Source organism: Pleurodeles waltl, chromosome 6 (assembly GCF_031143425.1).
Source record: "Pleurodeles waltl isolate 20211129_DDA chromosome 6, aPleWal1.hap1.20221129, whole genome shotgun sequence".
Lineage (NCBI taxonomy): Eukaryota > Metazoa > Chordata > Amphibia > Caudata > Salamandridae > Pleurodeles > Pleurodeles waltl.
The window spans coordinates 1,491,950,387-1,491,974,637 of NC_090445.1; positions in this window are offsets into that span (position 1 = coordinate 1,491,950,387).

Here is a 24,251-nt window from a genome sequence, read left to right on the forward strand (position 1 = left end):
CCAATTAGAAAAGAGCGTTCACTGTGGGAAAAGGGGAGAAAAAGTGTGAGAAAGAGGAGGCTGCAAGCAATATGGCTTACAGAGCAGGGAACAAACCTGAGGAGGGGCTGCATAAATATGTAAATACGCCTCCCCTGGGGCCACCCTAGGCCCGCCTGGACATTCCACGTTCCAGGACATTTTCTAAACCATTACAGAAAGCTGCAAAGTCCTTGAAACCAAAGTTGACTTCTTCGGGGCGGATCTGGAACTACTTAGAGATGATCATCGCCGGCTAGCAGAAATGGTCACTACAACGAAGAGAGAACTAACAGACATTTCCCTTGCCTTAGCTACCATAAATGGAAAAATTACCACAAAGGAATCAAAGATACGCACGTTGGAGCTATGAGCAGAAGATGTAGAAACTAGGTCCCGCCGGACCAATATCAGAGTGGTGGGACTACCAGAATGAATTGAAGGCACCAATATGATTCATCACCTGGAGAACTGGCTTAAAACTGAGCTGCATGCAGAAGGCCTCTCCCCATTGTTCGCTCTCGAACAAGCACACAGGGTACCGACATGGGCGCCTGCCCTAGGAGCACCTCTGACTGTTGACAGCCAGAGTATTATTCTGCAAAGAATGAGACTATATCCTCGGCAAAGCAGGCAGGAAAAGAGACATCCTGGTGAACAACAGCAAAGTGCCCATTTACCCAGACCTCTCCCATGAAGTTCAGCACAGACATGGCATGTTTCAAGGGGCCAAACAGAAACTGCAGCAACTGGGACTTCAATACGGCATGCTCTTCCTAGCAAGGCTGAGGTAAGTCACCGCCAAGGGGACCTGCTTTTTCAACTCCCCACAGGAGGTTTGGAATGGCCTGACCTCCATCTGCAGCTGGGCCAGAGTGCCGAACATAGCCCGTAAAAAAGTTGCAGATCCAGGAGAGACAGCAGCAAGACATTTTCTAACCCGGTCACCAGAACCTAAGCAGAAGCTCAATTAGAGAAAAAGCAAGTGATGGAGGCGGTGGCTTCTATCGCCGGCGCTGGCACAGCCCCGTCATCTCAACTGGCTGATGGGCCTATATACGACTCTGAATTGGACAGCCTTCCCATCGACTCCAAAACATCAAGCCTGCAATTGCCTCTTGTTACACCTGAGACATCAGATGATATTATCTAACTGACGAAGGACTACGGCGGGGATCCTAGAAGGAGACATAGATCTGGAAAGCTACTCATTGAGCATCAGAGGTTAAGAAATAGGAAAACTGATGCACACTCCATGGTGACTGGGTTATCAACATCATTGAGAGTGCTGGGTGGGAGGCCTGAGGGTGAAGGTTCTCTCACCATCAGAAATTGTCCTGATTGTTGAATAATCTATAGGACTCTGGCAGAAGATGTTTATTTCTTTTGATGTTTGCTTAAGGGGGCAAACACTGCTTGTCCTGGGGACTGGGGATTGGGTGACAGTTAGATTCAGTTATAGTTGGGACCCAGAGAGTTGCAGCCAGTCAGACATCATAGCCCTTAATAGACACTCCAATCAACATGGGGGCATGAATAGGAGGAGGGGGCCATTGCTTACAGAACACTATTAAAGGTAGCACCTGCACCATATAGATTCCTCTTGTGAAACATCGAAGGAATGAATACCGTATCTAAAAGGTATAAATTCCTAGCCTACCTTAATAGGCTACACATATAATTGGTTCTCATTCGGGAGACTCACTTACGAGAAAAAGAGGGACAGGCCCTGCAGAGGCCATGGAGGGGCCAGCTCTATTATACTAAATATTCTGTGTTTTTCAGGGGGTGCTCATATGGGTGAGACTGGGAGTACCCTTTCAGTTAATCAAGCAACTAGCTGATCCTGAAAGCCAATACATTCCTCTCATGGGCAGATTGGAGGGGCGGGACCTTACCATAATTATTGTCTACGTACCTAACTCTGTTCAGGCCTGTCAGGCACCTTTGCACTCTACATCACAATCAACATTAATTAGAGGGGACTTTAATTGCATGGCAAACCTACACCTAATCCCCGTTACCCAGCTCAACAACATTTAGACTGGCTAGGGCATTCTCAGACTTGCAGACACAATAGGGACTGGTGGACACTTGGAGACAAAAACACCCATGAACTAGAGAATACTCTTTTTTTCTCTGGACTTCATAACCTACATGTTAGACTAGACACCTTCCTGTGGACCCTGGATGTGCACCACCAGGTCTCCCATTCAGAATAATTGGTCCGCACTATCTCCAATCATAATATCATCCTGCTGAATTTGACCTGGTACTGGCCCCAAGCCAGGACCCTTACGTGGTGGTTGAAAGGACCAGGCCTTTTGAGAGGGCATTCTCATCAGGATAGTGCACTACTTTGAGGAAAGCACAGGGACTGCTTCCTCCCTTCAATTAGAATGGGATGCATTTAAGACAGTGATAGGGGGACACTGCATGGCATCTTCGATGAGAATCAGGGAGACCTTATTGACTGAAATTTTGATAGTAGAATCGGATCTTCAAGATCTCGAGAAGTGCTGCCCCAAACACGCTGACTTACACCAGTCTCTTCTGGAACAGAGGGAGGAGGTAGCAGTCTGAATCAAGAGACTGCACTGCTATACCTGTCGGGCTACATAGAGCACACACATGCCAAAGGGGTTCATACAGGCCTACTGCTGGCCTGGCTGGCCAATCTGACAAAGCGTGGTACCCTCAAACTCGATGTAGACAGAAGAGGTAGATCACATATTTAGCCAGGAAGGGATCAATGATTGCTTTTACCGAAACTACTCCAAGATGTACAAAAGTACAGTACAGCATCACCCGATATGGGTTCAGGCCTTCCTATTGTATCTGGCATTACCAAACTTGACCCAGGAGAAAGCTGAAGTGCTAGGGGGAATATTACCCTACAGGAGGTCAAAGTAGCCATCAAAGCACTAGCGAGAGGTAAGACCCATTGGACGGACTGCCTCCCGGCCGAATACTATGTAATATACTCAAATGAGTTAGCCCATAAGCTGGAGACCTTACACAATGCTGCAATTGCTTCAGATACCCTTCCACTCTCAACAAGGGAGACAGTGACCATTCCTTAGCTGAAGGCTGGGAGACCAGCACATGATCGAGCAGCACACAGACCACTATCCATGTTGAATGTGGATTACATTATCCTAAGTAATATCTTGGCAACCAGGCTCCTTCCAAATTTTGGAAAGCCTGTACATGCGGATCAAGCTGACTTTATTCCTGATCACAATATAGCCCTTAATATAAGGCGACTGTTGGCTCTCATAGAAACAGGAGAGTATGAGCCGACAACAGCTGCGTTGTTCCCAGTCGACAATGAGAAGGCCTTTAATAGCCTAGAGTGGGGGTATCTCTATGATGTATTGCACCACATGCAATTTGGACAGAATTTCCTGAAATGGAGCAAGCTACTCTATACCAACCTAGTGGCATGGGTCCGGACAGGCCACACGATCTCCGACAGCTATGTAGTGGCATAGAACATCTGTCAGGGATGCCCTTTGTCCCTCCTTCTTTCCCCACTGCTCTCCCCCCTGGTCATGGGGTTTCTGGCAGGTGGGGCATGCACTGGGGCATACTATCAGGGCCTCAAGGATGATGAGAATCGGCACAGTATTTCCCTTTATGTGGACGACCTTCCGGTTTACCCACAGTACACATGGGGGGATCTGGACGGGGCTGGGGCCGATGCTGGAACAATTAAGCTCCCTGTCAGGACTCAGTAAATTGGCAGAAATCCTGTCTTTTCCTCCTGTCTGCAGAGGGCCACCCTCTTGTGGACACCCAACAGCTCCAGTGGGAACCCAGATGTCTGCCCTACCCCGGAGTGAAAATCTATCATAACTGATCTAATAGCCTGCAAGGGAATGTTGGAGCGGCGATTCGATCCCTAAGATCCTGCATTGACTTTTGGAAGATGCTGCTGTTGTATGTTATGGGCAGAATAGCCTTACTGAAGATGATCTGGACATGTAGGGCTGACCAGAAGGAACTTTCCTGGAACTTTAAAAGTAAGACTTAGGCCCTCATTACAACCCTGGCAGTCGGTGTTAAAGCGGCAGTAAAACCGCCAACAGGATGGCGGTAAAAAAATGGAATCAGGACCGTGGCGGAAACCGCCACAGTAGACAGCCACTTTAACACTCCAAATGCTACGGCGGTACAATAAAACACCGCGGCGGAAACCTCCAACAGACAGGCGGAAGAAAAGTTTCTGCCCACTGTATTACAACAGTCCAATCTGCCACCTTTTCCGGGGCGGATTCACCGCAAACAAAAACACGGCGGAAACAGGACTTGGAATGGAAAACGCTCACCTCTACACACCCCACGAGGAACCAGGATGTCGTGGAACCCGAGCTCCAGATACTCCCAGCCTTTGTCTTCCTGCTCCTCTACCAGGAACATCAAAGATGGCGGCGAAGACCACGGTGAGTACTGCACCTACGACACAGGGGAGGGGGGAGGGAAAAAAGAGTGACACACACACGCAACACGCGACACTCCGACCCCCACCCTCACCCACTACAACACACACACAAGTACATGTTGTTACATTACATTTACAACCCCCAAACCCCCCTGGAAGAATGCAAGGATAAAAGGAAATTAGTTGAACGTTTGTAATCTATTAAAATACAGTAATCAAAAATATATATATACAGTATAAACAAATATATACACCAAGAATACAAGCCAAAGTATTCCACCATTAAAGTCCGTGGACCACTGTGCCCAAAATGCATGGGCGAGGCCCACACTCGAATCCCGATCAAAACGGAGAGAACGCTGCTGGGGCATCAGATAGAAATACAACAGGCACCTCAGGGGGAAGGGAACAGGGGCACCTTAGCCGGATGAGTGTACGACGCCAGATCCACGAGGGGGCTCTATGCCCACTGCTGTATCCTGGGGAGTGCAAAGTAAACAGTCTCTCAAGTCTCTCCAGTGGGTGGTTTGCCCACTGCTGTATCCTGGGGAGTGGAAAGCCACAGTCTCTCAAGTTTCTCCAGTGGGTGGTTTGCCCACTGCTGTATCCTGGGGAGTACAAAGCCACAGTCTCTCAAGTGGATAACTGTCCCCACTGGTTCTGGAGGAGGCTTTGTGCCCAGAGTGCTCCGTCCTGCCAAGGACTGAGGTAGTGGATGCCTTTCTCCACTGGTTCTGGAGGGGGCTTTGTGCCCAGAGTGATTCATCCTGCCAAGGACTGAGGTAGTGGATGCCTTTCTCCACTGGTTCTGGAGGAGGCTTTGTGCCCAGAGTGCTTCGTCCTGCCAAGGACTGAGGTAGTGGATGCCTTTCTCCACTGGTTCTGGAGGGGACTTGGTGCCCAGAGTGCTTCATCCTGCTTGTGGCGGCCTCAGTAGCGTCAGAGCTTTTGGCTCTTATTGGCCTGCGGTGCTGGTGGCGGTGGTGTCCTTTTCAGTGGTGCTGGTGGCAGAGGTGTCCTGTTCAGCGGTGCTGGTGTCTGCGGTGTCCTGTTCAGCGGTGCTGGTGGCGGTGGTGCTTTCTGTGCTTTTGAGGTGGGGGACTGTCCGTTCTGGTTCCTTGGCACACTGGCTGCCCTGCTGCTTGGCGCACTCCAGAAGCCAGTTACTACTGGCACCACTGTTCCCGCAGATGTTGTGGTTGAGGTGCTGGGTTGGGACCTGGAAAGGTGAGCCCTAGGGGACTGAAGAGGTGGGGGAGGTAGGGGAAGAGGTCAAGGTTGGACAGGAAAGGTTTTTTGGACACACTGCGACAGGTAGATGGAAGGGGTTTGGGAGTGGAGGAAGAGGTAGTGGTTGTGGGAGGTGTACATTTGCTGATTTTGGGTGAAGGTGCATGGGCTGGAGGCTGTCATGAGGTGGATGGCTGTTGGGTGGGTGTGTGGCTGCGTTTGTGTACCTTGGGAGGTGGGCTCACAGACACACTGGGAGAGGACACAGGGGATGTGTAATGGTAGTGGGGGTGGTGAGTGCAAGTGAGCGGGGTGTAGTGGTGGGTGTGCTGTTGATGGAGGTAGTGGCTGAAGATGTAGTGTATGCAGGTGTGAGTGGAGACGAGACTGGGAGGGAGGAGGGAGATGAGGAGGAGGGGACACAGTGGAGACAGTGGATGTTGGTATGTGTGCATGTGTATGATGCTTCCGTGAGTGCCTGTGGGATGTGTGGTGCTTATGTTTGCCTGAGCTTCCCTTGTGTGTTGAGGTGTGTGCATGCTGGTCTGATGGTGTGCTTGGGATAGGCTGAGGTACAGGTGTTTGAGTCTGGGTGGAGGAAGCTGGAGAGGAGAGGCTGGACACAGGGACAATGGCTGCCATCAGTGCTGAGGCCACAGTCTGAAAACTTTGCTGTTGGGCTGCCTGACTAGAATGAATGCCCTCCAGGTTTGCATTGGTCTGTTGCATCTGCCTCTCTACACCCTGGATGGCATTCAAAATGGTAAACTGCCCAACAGTGAGGGACCTGAGGAGGTCAATGGCCTCCCCACTGAGGGCAGCAGGGCTGAATGGGGCAGGGGCTGAGGTGCCTGGGACAAAGGACATGCCCACCCTCCTGGGTGAGCGGGCACGGGGCACATCCTGAGGGGCTGCTGGGAGGGCGGTGCTGGTGGGGGGGTGTCGGCTGTACCTGTATATGCGGGGGGCACAGAGGGGCCTGCCACTGCAAGAGAGCTTCCATCAGAAGAGGAGTCTGTGTTGCTGGTTTCAGCTTCTGTCCCCGCTGTGGAGCTCCCCTCGCCCTCCGTCCCACTGGTGGCTTCTGACTCCGTTGTCTCACCCTCCAGGGCCATGTGGGATGCAACTCCCTCCTGCTCTGGTGCCACTGCTCCTCCGCCTGATGATGCTAATGCACACAAGAACAGGGCGACTACAAAAACGGGGGGGAAGACAGAAGAAAGACATGTTGAGTGTATGCAATACCGCTACCGTTGGTGGACACTACAGACACAGAAGCCCCCTGCACTATGCCGTGCAGTTTGAGTTCCCAAATTAATAACAGGGACAAGGGGTACAAGGCCTGTGCCCGATTGCTGCACACATGGAAGTCACAGGAGCCTGACTAGGTGTAGTTAACTCTGAACACAGGTGGGGTGGAGTGGGGTGCCAAATGGCCTGCCTTAAGAAGGGACCTTGCCTACTAAACTTGCCCTGGCCTAGGGGAGTCCACAGCCCACCTCCCCCACCCAGACACCTACAATGCACGCTGAATCAGCAGAATGAGAGTGTACTAACCCCCTTGTGGCTGCTGTGATGCCCTCAAGGGCCCATCCAACTCCGGATATGCCACCGCCAGGATCCGGAACATCAGGGGGGTCATGGTGCGACAGGCACCCCTCCCACATTGGGAGGCCATCCCCAGCTGGGCCTCTGCCGTCTTCTTGCTACAGTGGCGAATGACCTCCCATCTTTTCCGGCAGTGGGTGCTCCGTCTGTGGTGGACCCCCAGGGTCCGGACTTCCTTGGCAACGGCATGCCAAATATCCTTCTTCTGGTGGGCGCTGACCTACACGAATAGTACAGGGGAAAAGGAGAAGGTATAACCTTCCGCACCGTCACAGTCATTAGCCCGCATCCCTACTCTTGCCATGACACAAATGTACTCACTGTTGTTTCATGCACGCCTCATTCTCTCCCCCCATCTTTCATCCACACCACTCCACACAGGCATTGCCCATTCGGCATGCTCACAGTGTACTCACCTGTTTGTCTGGAGGACCGTAGAGTAGCGTGTACTGGGGGAGGACTCCATCCACTAGTTTCACCAATTCCTCCGTGCTGAAGGCAGGGGCCCTTTCCCCAGACACATGAGCCATTGTCTCTTCCAGACTGAGGTCACAGCAGCACTTGCAGTGTAGGTCCTCTCCTGTCGAAGATCAGGTATCAAGTGAGTGAACAGACAGAAAATGGCTGTGACGTCCGCAGCAGTGCATACCGTCACCGCTGGCGTACATCGTCATTGGCTCCTGGGACCCATAGGGTCCAATGTTAACCAATGCAGGATTGCGCCACGGTCTTCAACCGCCCACCGCAACGGTGTACAACGCCAGCGCAGTTACCTCATATCCCCTTCTCCCACCTTACAGGTCAGGCAGCCGCCATTTCAGGGGGCCACATGGCATTAATTTTGACTGCGTCACACATATCTAGGCCTTGCATAAACACTAATAAAGGCATATATTGATTAAAAAAAATTATGGAATAAAGTTGTGTTTACGTACTTCAGTGTTGGTTGCCTCTCTGCTCGCTGTTCTCCTCCATAGAGCATGTCCACTGGGGCAGGTGCGGAGATGGCAGCATCCTCCGGTGTACAGACCGCTGGTGGACCTGTCGACAATGGAGGAGAGACATGTAATTGTCACATACAGACTTGATTGTACCACAATCCTGGAACTGTGCTCCCAGTTGGAGCCAGACCTGATGTCAGCTATCCGCCATCCCACAGGAATCCCCCCTCTAGTGCAGGTCCTGTCAGTACTCCATTTCCTGGCAAGTGCGTCTTTTCAAACAACAGTGGCCATTGCATCAGGGATGTCCCAGCCTATGTTCTTCAACGTGTTGTCCAGAGTGTTGTCTGCCCTGCTGAAACACATGCGCAGCTACATCGTGTTCCCTCAGGTGGAGGATTTGCCTACAGTGAAAGGTGACCTCTATGCCCTGGGACATACCCCCAACATCAAAGGTGCTAATGATGGGACACATGTGGCCTTGGCCCCCCCCGCAGGAGTGAACAGGTGTACAGAAACCGGAAGAGTTACCATTCGATGAATGTGCAGATGGTGTGTTTGGCCGACCAGTACATCTCCCATGTGAATGCCAAGTTTCCTGGCTCAGTGCATTACGCTTACATTTTGAGGCATAGCAGCATCCCTTATGTGATAGGTCAACTCCAGAGGCACCGTGTGTGGCTATTAGGTGAGGACATGGACCCTATCCAGTGTGACTAGGTGTCTGGGTCTGGGGATGTCCCTAAGAGTTAGTGTGTGTCTAACAGTTTTCCCTCGACATTTGCAGGTGACTCTGGTTACCCCAACCTGTCATGGCTACTGACCCCAGTGAGGAATCCCAGGATAAGGGCAGAGGAACGCTACAATGAGGCACGTGGGCGAACTAGGACGATTATAGAAAGGACCTTCGGCCTCCTGAAGGCCAGGTTCAGGTGCCTCCATATGATAGGTGGTTCCCTATTCTACTCACCAAAGAAGGTGTGCCAGATCATCGTGGCCTGCTGTATGCTTCACAGCTTGGCTTTGCGACGACAGGTGCCTTTTCTGCAGGAGGATGGTCCAGATGGAGGTGTTGTGGCAGCTGTGGAGCCTGTGGACAGTGAAGACGAGGAAGCAGAAGAAGAGGACATAGACAACAGGAACACAGTGATTCACCAATACTTCCAGTGATACACAGGAAAGAAGACAACACTGCCTGCTACATCTGATATAATTCTTCTACATATCATCTGTCTGTCACTTTCAGCCAGTTGATGGACCCTGATTTGTCACTTTCCCTTTCAATTTCAAAGATGTGGGTCCCATTGTGTGACATCTGCTTTGTTTCTGCATGGACTAGAGCTGTGTGACATAGGTATGTTGACAATACATTGGATATAGCATTTTGCCACATTTATTGCAAATACACATTTTCGAAAGCACAAACTGACGCCAGATTGTTTTGTGATTTAAGGGTGTTTATTTAAGTGCAAAATAGTGGTAGGGGTTGTAAATTGGTCTGGGGTGATGGTGGAGGAATGTCCATGGCAGAGTCCAGTCTATTAGTCTCACAGGTGCATTGTCCAAAGGGGCATAGGAAGTGGAGCTAGGGCAGTTTAAGGATGGACAGGGTGACAAAGTGGGACAGAAGGATGACAATCAGGGTGGTCTAATTTCTTGGCGGGGGTATTGGCATTGTTCTCTGTCTTTGTCCTGGATCTCAGGGACCATTTGCGGGTTGGTTCTCCATCTGCAGGGGGTTGAGTGCTGGTGTTGTGGTCCTGTGGCGGTGCCTCCTGTCCACTAGCGCCGGCGGAGGTGGTGGGCAGTTCATCATCCAGGCTAGTGTCAGGGGCCCCTTGTTGTGCCACAGTTTCACTCCTGGTGTTGATGAGTTCCTTCAGCACCCCTACAATGTTGCCCAGGGTGATATTGATGGATTTGAGTTCCTCCCTGAACCCCAAATACTGTTCCTCCTGCAGCTGCTGGGTCTCCTGAAACTTGGCCAGTACCGTTGCCATTGTCTCCTGGGAATGGTGGTAGGCTCCCATAATGTTGAAGAGGGCCTCGTGGAGAGTGGGTTTCCTTGGCCTGTCCTCTCCCTGTCGCACAGCAGCCCTCCCAGTTCCCCTGTGTTCCTGGGCCTCTGTCCCCTGAACTGTGTGCCCACTACCACTGCCCCCAGGTCCCGGGTGTTGTTGGGGTGGTGGGTTAGCCTGGGTTCCCTGTAGTGGTGGACACACTGCTGCTTGACGTGTCCTGGGGACAAAGGTATGGGCCTGCTGGGTGGGTGCTGTGCTGGTGTTTCCAGAGGGGGGAAGCTCTGCAGTGGCCTGTGACTGTGTGAGGGGAACCGACTGTCCTGAGGTCCTAGATGGGCCAGGCTGGTCATCTAGATCCAGTTGGACAGAGCTGCTGTCATCACTGCGGGCCTCTTCTGTGGGTGGAGTGGACATGTCTGGACCCTCCTGTCCAGTGACGTTGGGTAGGGGTCCTGCAGGGGTGTAAATTCATTATTATTGCATCTGTATGTGCCATGGTGTGCAATGGGTGGGTGACCCTGTACCCCAGTGCTTGCATTCTTGTGTGGGACCTTCTGTGATAATGGTTTAGGGGGGGGTGGGTATGTGCAGTGGCCAAGCATTGGTGATGGGTGTCCATGCTTTTGTGTTTCATGCAGGGCTTGGGTTTGGTATGGGTAGTTTGTGATAGTGGGACATGTGTGAGGAGTTGGAGTGATGGGGTGAGGGCGAGGGTGGGGGAATGTGATAGCATGCAGGTAGGGTGGGGGATAAAGTAGTTAATATTTGACTTACCAGAGTCCATTCCTCCAGCTACTCCTGCGAGGTCCTCAGGATGCAGTATAGCCAAGACCTGCTCCTCCCATGTTGTTAGTTCTGGGGGAGGAGGTTGTGGTCCGCCGCTAGTTCTCTGAACTGCACTCTGTCTAGAGACCACGGAATGCACCTTCCCCCGTAGGTCGTTCCACCTCTTCCTGATGTCATCCCTAGTTCTTGGGTAATTTCCCACAGCGTTGACCCTGCCCGCGATTCTGCGCCATAGCTCCATCTTCCTAGCTATGGTGGTGTGCTCCACCTGTGATCCGAATAGCTGTGGCTCTACCCGGATGATTTCCTCCACCATGACCCTGAGCTCCTCCTCAGAAAACCTGGGGTGTCTTTGCGGTGCCATGGGGTGGTATGGGTGATGTGTGGGGTGGTGTGTGTTGTGATGTGTGGGGTGATATTTAGGGGTGTGTTGTGTGAGGTGCGTGGATGTTGTGTGAGTGATGGTGTTGAGTGTCTGTGGATGCTAGTGTTGTTTCTGGTGGTGTCTGGCATTCAGTCGCAATTGTGGTCGTAGGGGTTTGTGGGTGATGTGGGATTGTGTTTTATATTGTATTGAGTGTGTGGGAGTGGTGTGTGTATGTGTATCAGGTGTGTGTATTTCGATTTGTCGAATGTGGATGTGTTTTGTAAAAGTGTGTGTATTTTGAGCGCAGCTGTGTGTACCGCCAATGGAATACCGCAGTTGAAAGACCGCGACGTGGATTAGTGTGTCGTGATAGTGTGGACGTATTCCTGTTGGCGTGACAGTGGAGGTTTTGTTTTCGTCCGTTTATCACTGACCTTTGGTGTGGCGGACTGGTGTGGGTGTCTAAATTTTGGTGGATTTCGAGCTGTGGGTCATAATAGCTGTGGCGGAATTCCGCGGCCGCAGTGGTGTGTTGGCATTCTTGTGCACGGCGGTAAGTGGCTTTTACCGCCAATGTTGTAATGACCCCCTTAGTCATTTCACCTGTGGTGGACTGGGACAAGATGCTAAGTTGTCTTACTGAATTTCACTGAGCCAAATAATTATGTCTTTCCCTGTATGCCTGTGGGTCCTACTTTTACCTCAGCCCCTTGAAATGCTTGGCAGCCGAGGCTGCAAGTTATATGTAGCAGCTGTTGAGAGGCTGATGGTTGGGGCCTAGGTTGAACTGTGCCCACAGCAGTCAGCCTGCTCAGCCCTCCCCAGCCTAGGGAGGTTTAGCTATGCGTGGCTGTTGTGGTAGGGGAGTGTCCCCCTCCTCAATGGTTCCTGATCAGACACTGCACCCCTGCCTTTTGGGGACACCTCTCATTAGAGCACACGGAAGGGGACAGGCCGCATATCTGCTCATGTGACATCATCTGACCATGGGGTGCGCTTGTCTCTTGTAAAGAGACCATTCACAGCCACTGACTGGCCTCCCTCCTGGCCTCCACCCTCTCCCAATAAGGACCCATTGGAATGCATCCGGAGCACACGGTTGGGGGTTGTAGGAGGCTGGCCTGGCTTATAGTGGTTACCTGATGGTAGTTACATCTTTTGCCAGGTCCAGGTATCCCCTATTAGTAGATTACTAGTGTTTGAGCAGCTTAGGCTGATATAGGTAGCTATAGCAGAGCCGCTTAGGCTAAACTAGGAGGCATGCAAACCTCCTACTTTACCACTTATATCATATAGCACTATATCATAAGAAACACAATACTCAGAGTTACTAAAAAACAAAGGTACTTGATTTTTGTAACAATGTGCCAAAAATATCTCAGAGGATATACTCCCTTAGGAAGTAAGTAAATTTCACAAAATATGCACACAAACCAAAATCAGGTAAGTAAACAGTTGGAAAAGTAGTGCAAACACTGTAGAATACAATTGGATGCAATAAGAGACAATAGGCTTAGGGGCAACACAAACCATAAAATCCAAAAGTGGAATGCGAACCACAAATGGACCCCAGGCCTAGTGTAGTATGTAGAGGGTCACTGGGAGTGTAAGAAAACACTAAGGGTGTCCAATATACCCCACCCCAAGACCCTGAAAAGTAGGAGTAAAGTTACCCTATTACCTCAGAAACACACTTAAGTCGTGATAGGGGATTCTGCAAAGGCAACAACTGACTGCAAAGCACCGAAGACGGATTCCTGGACCTTAGGACCTGTAAAGGAAGGGGATCAAGTCCAAGAGTCACGTAAGTGTCCGGGGGGGCAGGAACCCACTAAACCCCAGACGAAGGTGCAAAAGGGCTGCCTCCGGGTGGAGGAAGCTGAAGATTCTGCAACAACTGAAGGCGCCAGGAACTTCTCATTTGCACAGAAGATTTCCCATGGTGTGCTGGAGGAGTCAGAGTTGTTTCCACGCAGAAGGACAGCAAAAAAGCCTTGCTAGCTGCAAGAGTCGCAGTTGAAGAAAATGGGTGCTGCCCGGGCCCAGGAAGGATCAGGAGGTCGCCCCTTGGAGGAGGAGACAGAAGAGGCGCTCAGCGGCACAGAGAGTCCATGCAGAAGCAGGCAGCACCCGCAGAAGCACTTGAACAGACATTCAAGAAATCTGAGCACAGTGCTTGTCTCAACACTACAAAAGAGGGTCCCACGAAGCCGGTGGTCAACTCAGTGAGTTGAGCAATGCAGGACAGAGTGCTGGGGACGTGGGCTATGCAGTGCACAAAGGATTCCTTGCAAAAGTGCACAGAAGCCCAAGCAGCTGCAGTTCACAAAGTACACAGGATTACTGTCTGGCATGGGGAGGCAAGGACTTACCTCTGCCAAATTTGGAAGGAAGGACCACTTGGATCCAGCTCCTGTGTTTCAGGGACCATGATCGTCAAAATGAGAGGTGACCCAGAGGACCGGCGATGCAGAAGTTTGGTGCCTGTGTTAGCGGGGGAAGATTCTGTTGACCCACAGGAGATTTCTTCTTTTCTTCTTGGCTTCCAGTGCAGGGTGAAGGCAGACAGCCCTCAGAGCATGCACCACCAGGAAACAGTCAAGAAAGCTGGCAGGATTAGGTGCTACAATGTTGCATGTATTCTTCTTGCTACTTTGTTGTGGTTTTGCAGACGCAATCGATCCTTGGCAGAAGTCAAAGAGGGAGATGCAGAGGAACACTGGTGAGCTCTTGCATTCGTAATCTGAAGAGAAACCCACAGGAGAGACCCTAAATAGCCCTCAGAGGCCCATATGTGTTCCCTGTGTGGTGCCTAACTGTATCACTGAGGCTCTGCTAACCAGAACCTCAGTGTTTATGCTCTCTCGGTTTTTTAAAATTGTCACTGCAGGCTAGTGACTAATTTTACCAATTCTCATTGGCACACTGGAACACCCTTATAATTCCCTTGTATATGGTGCCTGGGTACCCAGGGAATTGGGGTTCCAGGAGATACCTATGGGCTGCAGCATTTCTTTTGCTACCCATAGGGAGCTCAGACAATTCTTACACAGGACTGCCACTGCAGCCTGAGTGAAATAACATCAAGGTGCCCCCACATTGTTCAGGGCAAATTCCCAGGACTTTTTGAGTGCGGGGACACCATTAGACGCATGCACTACAAATAGGTCGATACCTATATGTAGCGTCACCATGCTAACTCCGAACATGGCCATGTAACATGTCTAGGATCATGGAATTGTTGCCCCAATACCATACAGAACCCGGGTACTGCCAAACTTGCTTTCCAGGGTCTCCACTGCAGCTGCTGCCAACCCCTCAGAGAGGTTTCTGCTCCCCTGGGGCCTGGGCAGCCTTGTCCCAGGAAGGCAGAACAAAGAATTTCCTCTGTGTAACACCCTCTCCCTTTGGAAATAGGTGTGAAGGGCTGGGGATGAGTAGCCTCCCCCAGCCTCTAAAATGCTTTGATGGGCACAGATGGTGCCCATCTCTGCATAAGCCAGTCTACACCAGTTCAGGGATCCCCCAGCCCTGCTCTGGTGCAAAACTGGACAAAGGAAAGGGGAGTGACCACTTCCCTGAACAGGACCTCCCAGGGGAGGTGCCCAGAGCTCCTCCAGTGTGTCCCAAACCTCTGACATCTTGGATTCAGAGGTGTTGGGGCACAATGGAAAGCTCTGAGTGGCCAGTGCCAGCAAGTGACATCAGAGACACCATCTGGTAGGTGCTTACCTTTCTCAGTAGTCAATCCTCCTTTCTAGGCTATTTAGGGTCTCTCCTCTGGGCTATTCCTCAGATAACGAATGCAAGAGCTCACCAGAGTTCCTCCGCACTTCTCTCTTAGACTTCTGCCAAGGATAAACCGCTGAGTGCTCCAGGATGCTTGCAAAACCACAACAAAGTAGCAAGACGACTACCAGCAACATTGTAGCGCTCATCCTGCCAGCTTTCTCGACTGTTTCTGGTGGTGCATGCTCTGAGGGCTGTCTGTCTTCACCCTGCACTGGAAGCCAAGAAGAAATCTCTTGTGGGTCGATGGAATCTTCCCCCTGCTAACGCAGGCACCAAACTTTTGCATCACCGGTCCTCTGGGTCCCCTATCATCCTGACGAGCGTGGTCCCTGGAACACAGGAGCTGGGTCCAAGTGTCTCCCACAGTCCAGTGGCCCTTCTGTCCAAATTTGGTGGAAGTAAGTCCTTGCCTCTCCACGCCAGACAGCAAACATGTGTACTGCGTGACCTGCAGCTGCTCCAGCTTCTGTGCTTTTTTCCAAGACTTCCTTTGTGCACAGGCTAGCCTGTGTCCCCAGCACTCCGTTGTGCAGTGGCCAACTCACTGAGTTGGACTCTGACATCGTGGGACCCTCCTTTGTGACTCTGAGTCAACCGCTATCATCAGGTCTTCGAAGTGCCTGCTCCGGTACTTCTGCGGGTGGTATCTGCTTCTGTGGGGACTCTGAGTGTCTGAGTGCTCCCTCTGTTTCTTCCTCCAAGGGGCGACATTCTGGTCCTTCCTGGTCCCCAGCAGCACCCAAAATCCTCAAAAATCACTCTTGCAGCTAGCAAGGCTTGTTTGCAGTATTTCTGCATGGAAACACTTCTACATCCTTCAGCACACCTTGTGACATCTTCTGACCAAAGGAGACGTTCCTGGCACCTTCCATTGTTGCAGAATTTTTGGCTTCTTCCACCAGGAGGCAGCCCTTTTGCACCTTCATCTTGAGTTTAGTGGGCTCCTGCCCCCCCCGGACACTTGTGTGACTCTTGGAATTGGTCCCCTTCCTTTTCATGTCCTCAGGTCCAGGAATCCATTTTCAGTGCTTTGGTAGCAGTTGTGGTTCTTGCAGAATCCCCTATCTCGACTATACTGTCTTTCCGGGGTAGTAGGGTAACTTTACTCCTACTTTTCAGGGTCTTGGGGTGGGGTATTTTGGACACCCTTACTGTTTTCTCACAGTCAGAGCGACCCTCTACATCCTACCATAGGCCTGGGGTCCATTTGTGATTCACAGTCCACATTTGGAGTATATGGTTTGTGTTGCCCCTAAGCCTATTTCTACCTATTGCATTCTATTGTAATTCTACATTGTTTGAATTACTTTTCTTACTATTACCTACATGATTTTGGTTTGTGTACATATAATTTGTGTATCTTACTTACCTCCTAAGTGAGGGTATCCTCTGAGATACTTTTAGCATATTGTCAATAAAATAAAGTACCTTTATTTTTATTAACTTTGAGTATTGTGTTTTCTTGTGATATTGTGCTATATGATATAAGTGGTATAGTAGGAGCTTTGCATGTCTCCTAGTTCAGCCTAAGCTGCTTCGCCATAGCTACCTCTGACAGCCTAAGCTGCTAGAAACACCTCTATTGTACTAATAAGGGACAACTGGACCTGGCACAAGGTGTAAGTACCATAAGGTACCCACTATAAGCCATACCAGCCTCCTACACTAACCATGGCAATTTTCCTACCTTTTATATGTCCCTCCCCACCTCCTCACCAGTGCTCTTTGCCCTCACACACTGCATTGTCCTATGGGCATAGTTGTGGCCATCCCCTCCCTATCTAGTACTCACCTTCCTACCATCATCTCGGAATGGGCACACATTCTTCACTGTGGAGCCTGAACTTGGGCTAGCGATTTAGATCTCCCAACCGATGTTCCATACACTTTGGGGTCTCATTACTTATTATCACCCTTTTGTCTCATAGATACACTCTCCCTCCCTAGTGACTGGACTCAACCCCCAAACATGAAAAATTGCCCTCCCCCTTCAAAGTGGTTGAATTACTCACCCCTCCTTTCCCCTTGTGACTGGCTCTGTTCCTCACCCATCACTGCCCCATATCCCTGCCCTCCCCTACACATGGTCTCCCTCAATGTAAATGGTTTGATCAACTTTAGTAATTAAAAACAAGTTCTATTCTACCTAACCTCCACACAGGCAGATATTACCCTTATTCAAGAGACTCACTCAATGAAAAGTGGAGTGGACATACTGCTTCAGAAACCATTGAAATATAAAATCTCAAGGTCCTGGGAGGGTGCTTAAGGGTGATTTATATTTGATAAACTGCAGCTAGGTGGCAAGGCTATTAGGGTGGGCTCTATTTATGCCCCACAGGTGACAAGGAACCCTTTCTCTTTAACTTAACAGAGCACTGAAGGAACTGTAAACCTCCTGGTTAAACTTGAGGTGGCAATTGGATCCTACCTACAGACAACATCCTTGGCAGCACTGTTACCTAGACATGACACATCATAAAGACATGTCCATACTACGAGACAAAAGAGATGATCATGGGCTGACCCACATTTGGTGCCTGCTGAACCCCCTTGGACAAAGGCTTCACATACAACTCCCAGGAACAAGATCCCCACTCCAAGAAAGATTATGTTCTTATCTCCTATGCCAGTGGTTCCCATCCTGTGGTCCGGGGACCCCTGGGGGTCCGCGAAGCCTTCTTAGGGTGTCCGCGACTGCTCAGAAAATTAAATAATATTAACAGTTTAGGTCCCCAATGACTCATTGCGGGGTCCCCAGATTCCAATAATGATTCAGTGGGGGTCCCCGGGTTCCAGTAATGATAAAACGGGGGTCCACAGAAGTGAAAAGGTTGGGAACCACTGTCCTATGCTGTTGCTCGACATGTATTTGACTGTGATATTTTGGAGGTTGGAATCTGCTATCTTGTCCCATCCATTACCAGTAGGACTAGGGCTTGATGCAACTGCATAGGAAACTGTGGTGTCTGAAAGTATCTTGTCACAATATGACTGCTGAGAGAAAGCACTTGAAATCATATATATGCACCTACCTGAATAAACCCCTTACACCCTATGGAAGGTGGCAAAAACCACCATCAGGGGTCAAGTCATGTGTGATTCAGTGTTGATCAGTAGGTGCAGGGCAGAACAGCAGCTGGCCATGGAACAACACATCAAACACTTGACATGAGCTCACCTTGTCCAAATGACCGAATATTCCAGGCTTAGCCTGGAAAAGGACAAAATGGCCTTACCACCCTGTACACCATGGAAGCAGAATATATGCTACAGTAGCTTAAGGTTTGTCATAATGAGTAAGGCCAGAAAGCTGGCTGCTTGTTAGTGGTCCTTTGCATTGAAGAGAAGCACTGATGACCTTCTATGACATATACGACTCTGGAGGGCATTAGCTTACGGACCCTCAGGCAATCGCCCACTCTTTCAAAGATTGCTTTACAGAATTATATAACTCAGATGTGGAACACAGTGACTCCAAAGAACGTGGATTCCATGATTGTCTAATACTTCCTAGCCTCAATAATAAAGGACAAGGACTGCAAGAGCAGCCCTCCTCGGCTATAAAGTACAATGGAAAATAGACTGCCTGAAGTATCTGTTTGTGTATGTCAACAGAGTCCTGGAAAAGATGATGTCAGACAACATTGACCAATTTATGACCAAGAATAACGTGGAATATGCCAAATGGTCCCATCTAAATCAATCATTATACGACGAGTGCAGGTGGTAAAGAAGGTGATAGTTCATTGGTTCACCAATGTCCAAGGCAGGCTCCTGGTCAAAACTTCAGTCTTGATAGACATTGACAGGGGTGAAAAATCCTTTGTCTGGGGTTCCCTGCGGCTCAGATTGAAACTGACCAAACTGATCGAAGGTGATGATGTGATTATAAGTAGTATGCGATCTGCATATAGGAGAATTTGGAGACACCTATACATGTCTGAGCCTGTCATGCCCGGACCTCTATCACACAGCACTCCAGCTGTTTTAGTTGATGTAAATGTGGCCTAGCTGAGACAATGACCCATGGCGGGTCTCTATTGGGAGGGAGATCAAATGCTGTTACACTGTGGGTCATACAGGATTTACCAGTATTAAAATTCTAGAAACACAGGAGTATGTTCAAAGGTGTGATCTCCTGATTTTATAATCTCATAATCCAACACCTCCACTCATGGCCTTGCATGTCGCAATCATGCACAAAATGACCAGAGCTACTACAACTACACTACTCAGAAGCGACTGGGCTGCAGTAGGTGAATGTTGGAAAATGGGTTATTGGTAAGGGTAGGTAAGTACCTACACTTAGCAATAGGCCACTAACATCCACTTAGGTCCAGTTAGGTCTCAGTAAATTAAACCCAGCTCAACCCTTGGTAGCTTGGCAACGAGCGACATGGTTTAACTTAGGAGACAGAATGTAAAGCATTCAAATATCACAAAACAGTAACTAAATAAAACATAGGAAACTGTTTAAAAATCCAAAATCAATGTATGAAAATAAATGATATTTTTATCTTTAAAATGACACAATAACTAATAAAATCGGATAAGGGGAACCGGAGATATGAATTTTTAAAGATTTTTTGTTTTCTAGCGCCTAGAAAAAAATGTGCCAATCTGGTCATCTGGTCGCACCTCGACCGGGGAACAGTCAAAGTTTAAGGCCGACTGCAATGGAGCCCGGCTCAGCTACAGCCCGCGGGAAGCCTATGTCAAAAGTTTATCTTCGGACTTAGTCGTTGTTCTGAAGATTTTCTTTAGCGGGACGAACCTGCCAGTCCAATCCGACCTCCTGGAACTCTTCTTCGGATATGCGTCGCGGAGCCCTCTGTGGAGATTTTACCTTCGGACTTAGTCATTTTTTTTAGGTGAAAATCCTTCGACTGGGGCAAACCTGGATCTTGATCCGACGTCCTTCGAGCCCTCCTCGGATACGCTGGCTGGGAGGTCCTGGTCAACTTCCTACGTTCAGACTTAGGGGGTCATTCTAACCCTGGCGGTTGGCGACCGCCAGGGCTAAAATGACGGAAGCACCGCCAACAGGCTGGCGGTGCTTCCCAGCCCATTCTGACCGCGGCGGTAAAGCCGCGGTCAGAAAAGGGGATCTGGCGGTTTCTCGCCGGTTTACCCCTTGCTGGGCTGAGCTGCCCATGGAGATTCCGACCCCCTTCCCGCCATCCTGTTCCTGGCGGTTTTTACCACCAGGAACAGGATGGCGGGAACAGGTGTCGTGGGGACCCTGGGGGCCACTGCACTGCCCATGCCACTGGCATGGGCAGTGCAGGGGCCCCCTAACAGGGCCCCAGCATGATTTTCACTGTCTGCTTAGCAGACAGTGAAAATCGCGACGGGTGCAACTGCACCCGTCGCACCCCTGCAACCCTACCGGCTCCATTTGGAGCCGGCTTCTGGGTTGCAGGGCCTTTCCCGCTGGGCCGGCGGGCGCTCCTTTGGTGGGCGCCCGCTGGCCCAGCGGGAAAGCCAGAATGGCCTCTGCGGTCTTTTGACCGTGGAGCGGCCAAGTGGCAGTTCCCGCTTGGCGGGCGGCGACCGCCGCCCGCCAAGGTAGGAATGAGGGGCTGAGTCTCTTTTTTGGAGATTTTCTTTACCGGGACGAACCTGTAAGTCAGGCCGGGTCGCGGTTGAGGCAAGCCGGCTAGAGTTGCTGCTGTGGGTCGGCCCCTCTATGGAGCTTTTTTTCCAAAAGTTCTCCAAAGTTCTCCAAACTTCTGGATCTTCTTCCAGATGTTCCTTTAAGGTTCCTTTGGGGTCCACAGCTCACCCCAAGGTTCCAGAAGGTCTGAGATGATCCTTGGGGGTGTGGACTACAACTCCCAGAATGCACCTGGCGCAAACTCCTTTTTGGCCACTAGACAGTGGTCATCTGGTCGGTTTCTTCAGGAGTTGGAGCAGGGGACTCTGGTTAGCAATTTTTCACCTGTAGCAAACAGGGAGTCCCTCCTTGAACCAGTTGAAGCCAGGCAAAGCCCTTCTTGTGGTGAAGCCCAAGTGTGCAGCTGGTGCAGTCCTTCAGAGTGCAGGGTCCAGGTGCAGGCCAGGGGTCCAACAGGGCAGTCCTTCTTCTGCAGTTCTTCCTGGTAGGGATGTGGTAGGGAACTGGTAGGGAAATGAGGTGTGGGTGCAGGTCTGCCAGTTTTATCCCTGCTCCTGGGTGAAAAACAGGGGGATCCTGGTTCTCCAATCAGGGGCAGGGTCCTTCCCCCTGTGATGACCACTTTCTGGGAAGTGTGGAAAAATCTATCCCAGGGAGCAACATTCTTCAAAAATCCATCATGGCTGAAAGTGATTTTTGGAGGTTACATCTGGCTGATCCCACCTACTGGTGTGGCTAAAAAATCCTAAACACACCCCTCTCCTGCGCTCTCCTAATCTAATCAAGGGGGCACCTAATTGTCTGGGTTTGCAGGATGTGGAGGTGTTTCTGGGTTGCTCCAAATGTCCTTCTCTGCCTTTGAAGACCAGTTTGGCAGCCCTCCCCCTTCCTGCCTCACCATCTGCTGAGGGGAGATCTCCTCTCACAGGCACATCTCTTTGTGTGAAGCCAGGCCACTTCACACCTCATCAAGGCAGACTGGCCAGGCTGCCAGGGGCTGACCAATCAGAGCACAGCAGCAAAAACACTGCAGGGCTGAAGTTGGCAACTTTTCAGGTAAAGTTTAAAACTCTTTACCTGAACAAGTTATATTAAATCCAACAACTGGAAGTAGTGGGATTTATTATATTATAACAATTAATTTGATACCAAACTCTTGGTATCTGTTACTTAAGGGGACTTTTAGAATTAAAATAAAGTCTCCCCATTCTAGCCTATGGAGGTCATTCACTACAATGAGGGAATAACGAATGTGGCTGTTTTTACCTCACCAGGGCTTATAAAACTATTTTTAGAAGGTCCCTGCTTATAGTTACATGGCACCCAGCCCTAGGGGCAAATAGGGCACACCTTAGGGGTGACTTGTATGTAAAAATAAGGTAGTTTAAGACTTTGGAACTACTTTTAATTCCAAAGTCGAATTTGCATATATCTTTAATTTAAAAGCAGACAGCAAGGCAGGCCTGCCTTTAAAAATGACACTGAGCACCTCAGCAGTGCACCTATGCTGGGGTCCCTAAACCTACATGCCATACCATATACTAGGGACTTATAGGTAGGTTGATTTAGCCAATTATAATTCGCCTAATTTGCATACTGACTTCACACAGAGCATAGGCCCTGGAACTGGTTAGCAGTACCCAGGGCACCATCAGAGTCAGGAAAACACCAGCAAAAATTGGAAAATGGGGGCAAAAAATTAGGGTGCCTCTGCAATCAGCCCTGTTCTCTCACAGTGAAGATATGGACAAAGGAGTCAGAGAACCCTCTTCAAAATGCTTCATTACTTCTACTGGACTCCACAAAATCACCACACAGTGGGTTTACTGCATCCCTGCACACAGGAGAGCTCCACATTTTCTACCATTGTCCTGATCCGAAGGACTACTGGTCCTCTGTTTAGATCTCGCTAGCAGGGATGCTGCACATGGCTGTTCACCTGTCCTGCAAATTGGTGTCCCTACATTACTCAACTGATCTTTCAACCGTGTTGAGCCACATGAGATGCCTGATAGTCATGACACTCACAGTGCCTAAAATATGCATACTTTGTCACTGGTGCACACCACAACAACCCACCCTTTGACAAGTGGGTGGTTGAAATTTCCAGAATGGCACATACGAAAAACTTATTTACAGGCCGCAAGACACCACAGATGTATACATGCAGCCCTTCCTAGCTGACCAGATTCACAGTCACACAGCTGCACAAGTTCCTATGGTTGATACTTAGGCGTGATAACCTTCTGCTCGCTCCCCCTCTTATTCTCACACCTTCCCATTCTATCTTCAGCACTTTGATGGGGTTTGAGACATTGGAGCGGTGAGACATCTTTAACCATTATCAATACTCTCATTGTCAACATCGACAGTACCTGACTTGTCCTGCTTGGAACAGACCCGATCCACACCTCTGAAGGCACTTGCGATCTGGTGCATTTAAGGACGTTGGACCCACCATAGGCCTTCTGCTCTCCCAAACATTTTTCTGTTTCCATTCTTCAACTGCCTAACCCCGAAACCAGTGATGGCAGCCCGTCCTCTATCACCTGTTTACTCTTCTCGCTTTGTTTATCTGCCGCCCATTTTTTTTAACTGCATGGATAGGGAGTGACCGACTAATGCAAAAGTTATGACTTTGGGAATTTACCACTGTTACTTCTCCATGGTACTATTATTTATCCTCTTTCCCAGCAGAAACCGCTTACCGTTTGTAACAGTATTTCTTTAAATTGCAGGGTTAGTTTCCCTCACTATTGTATCGAAGTGCATTCTATTGCTATTTTTTTAGGGCGGGCTTTATCTCACTTCCGAATTTGGTATGCTCCTGGATCATCAACTTGATATTAGATAATCGATTTTCAGCAGTCACTAATGTTCCGATAAATTTCACATTCTGCAGCATGTTTCAAATTCTCTCTGTCCTTGACGAAATGTTAGTTGAAAATGCATTTATTCAATTCTGTTTCAAGTATGGAAACTCAGGCTTTCTTGAACTGCCTAAGAAGAGCGTTCAGTCATTGCAATAAAATCCAGAATGCATTGACTAGAAGTGTTTTAAATGAAACAAATATATCATGTAAACAAGTACTTACTAAAGCTACATTAGCTTCCCGTGCATTAGAGAATTGTCATAGAGTTAGTGTACGTGATGCTCCGAATCTTCAAAGATGCATGCCCTACATTTCTGGGGGAAAATTAAATCTGTGTCATTGTGAAACGTGAGTTCTGGCTCGTAGATCTTTTTAAGATTCCCCAAATCAAGTATAATAAGTACGTTGCTAGAGGCTTTTGTGTTCAAGTTGCACAAGTCTGGAATACCCTACTGCTGAATTTGCTTTCCAAGACCTGTTTGCTGAAATCCAATGTCAGAACTTCATTCAGGGGGTACACAGGGCATGCAGGATTTACTGGGCACAAAGAA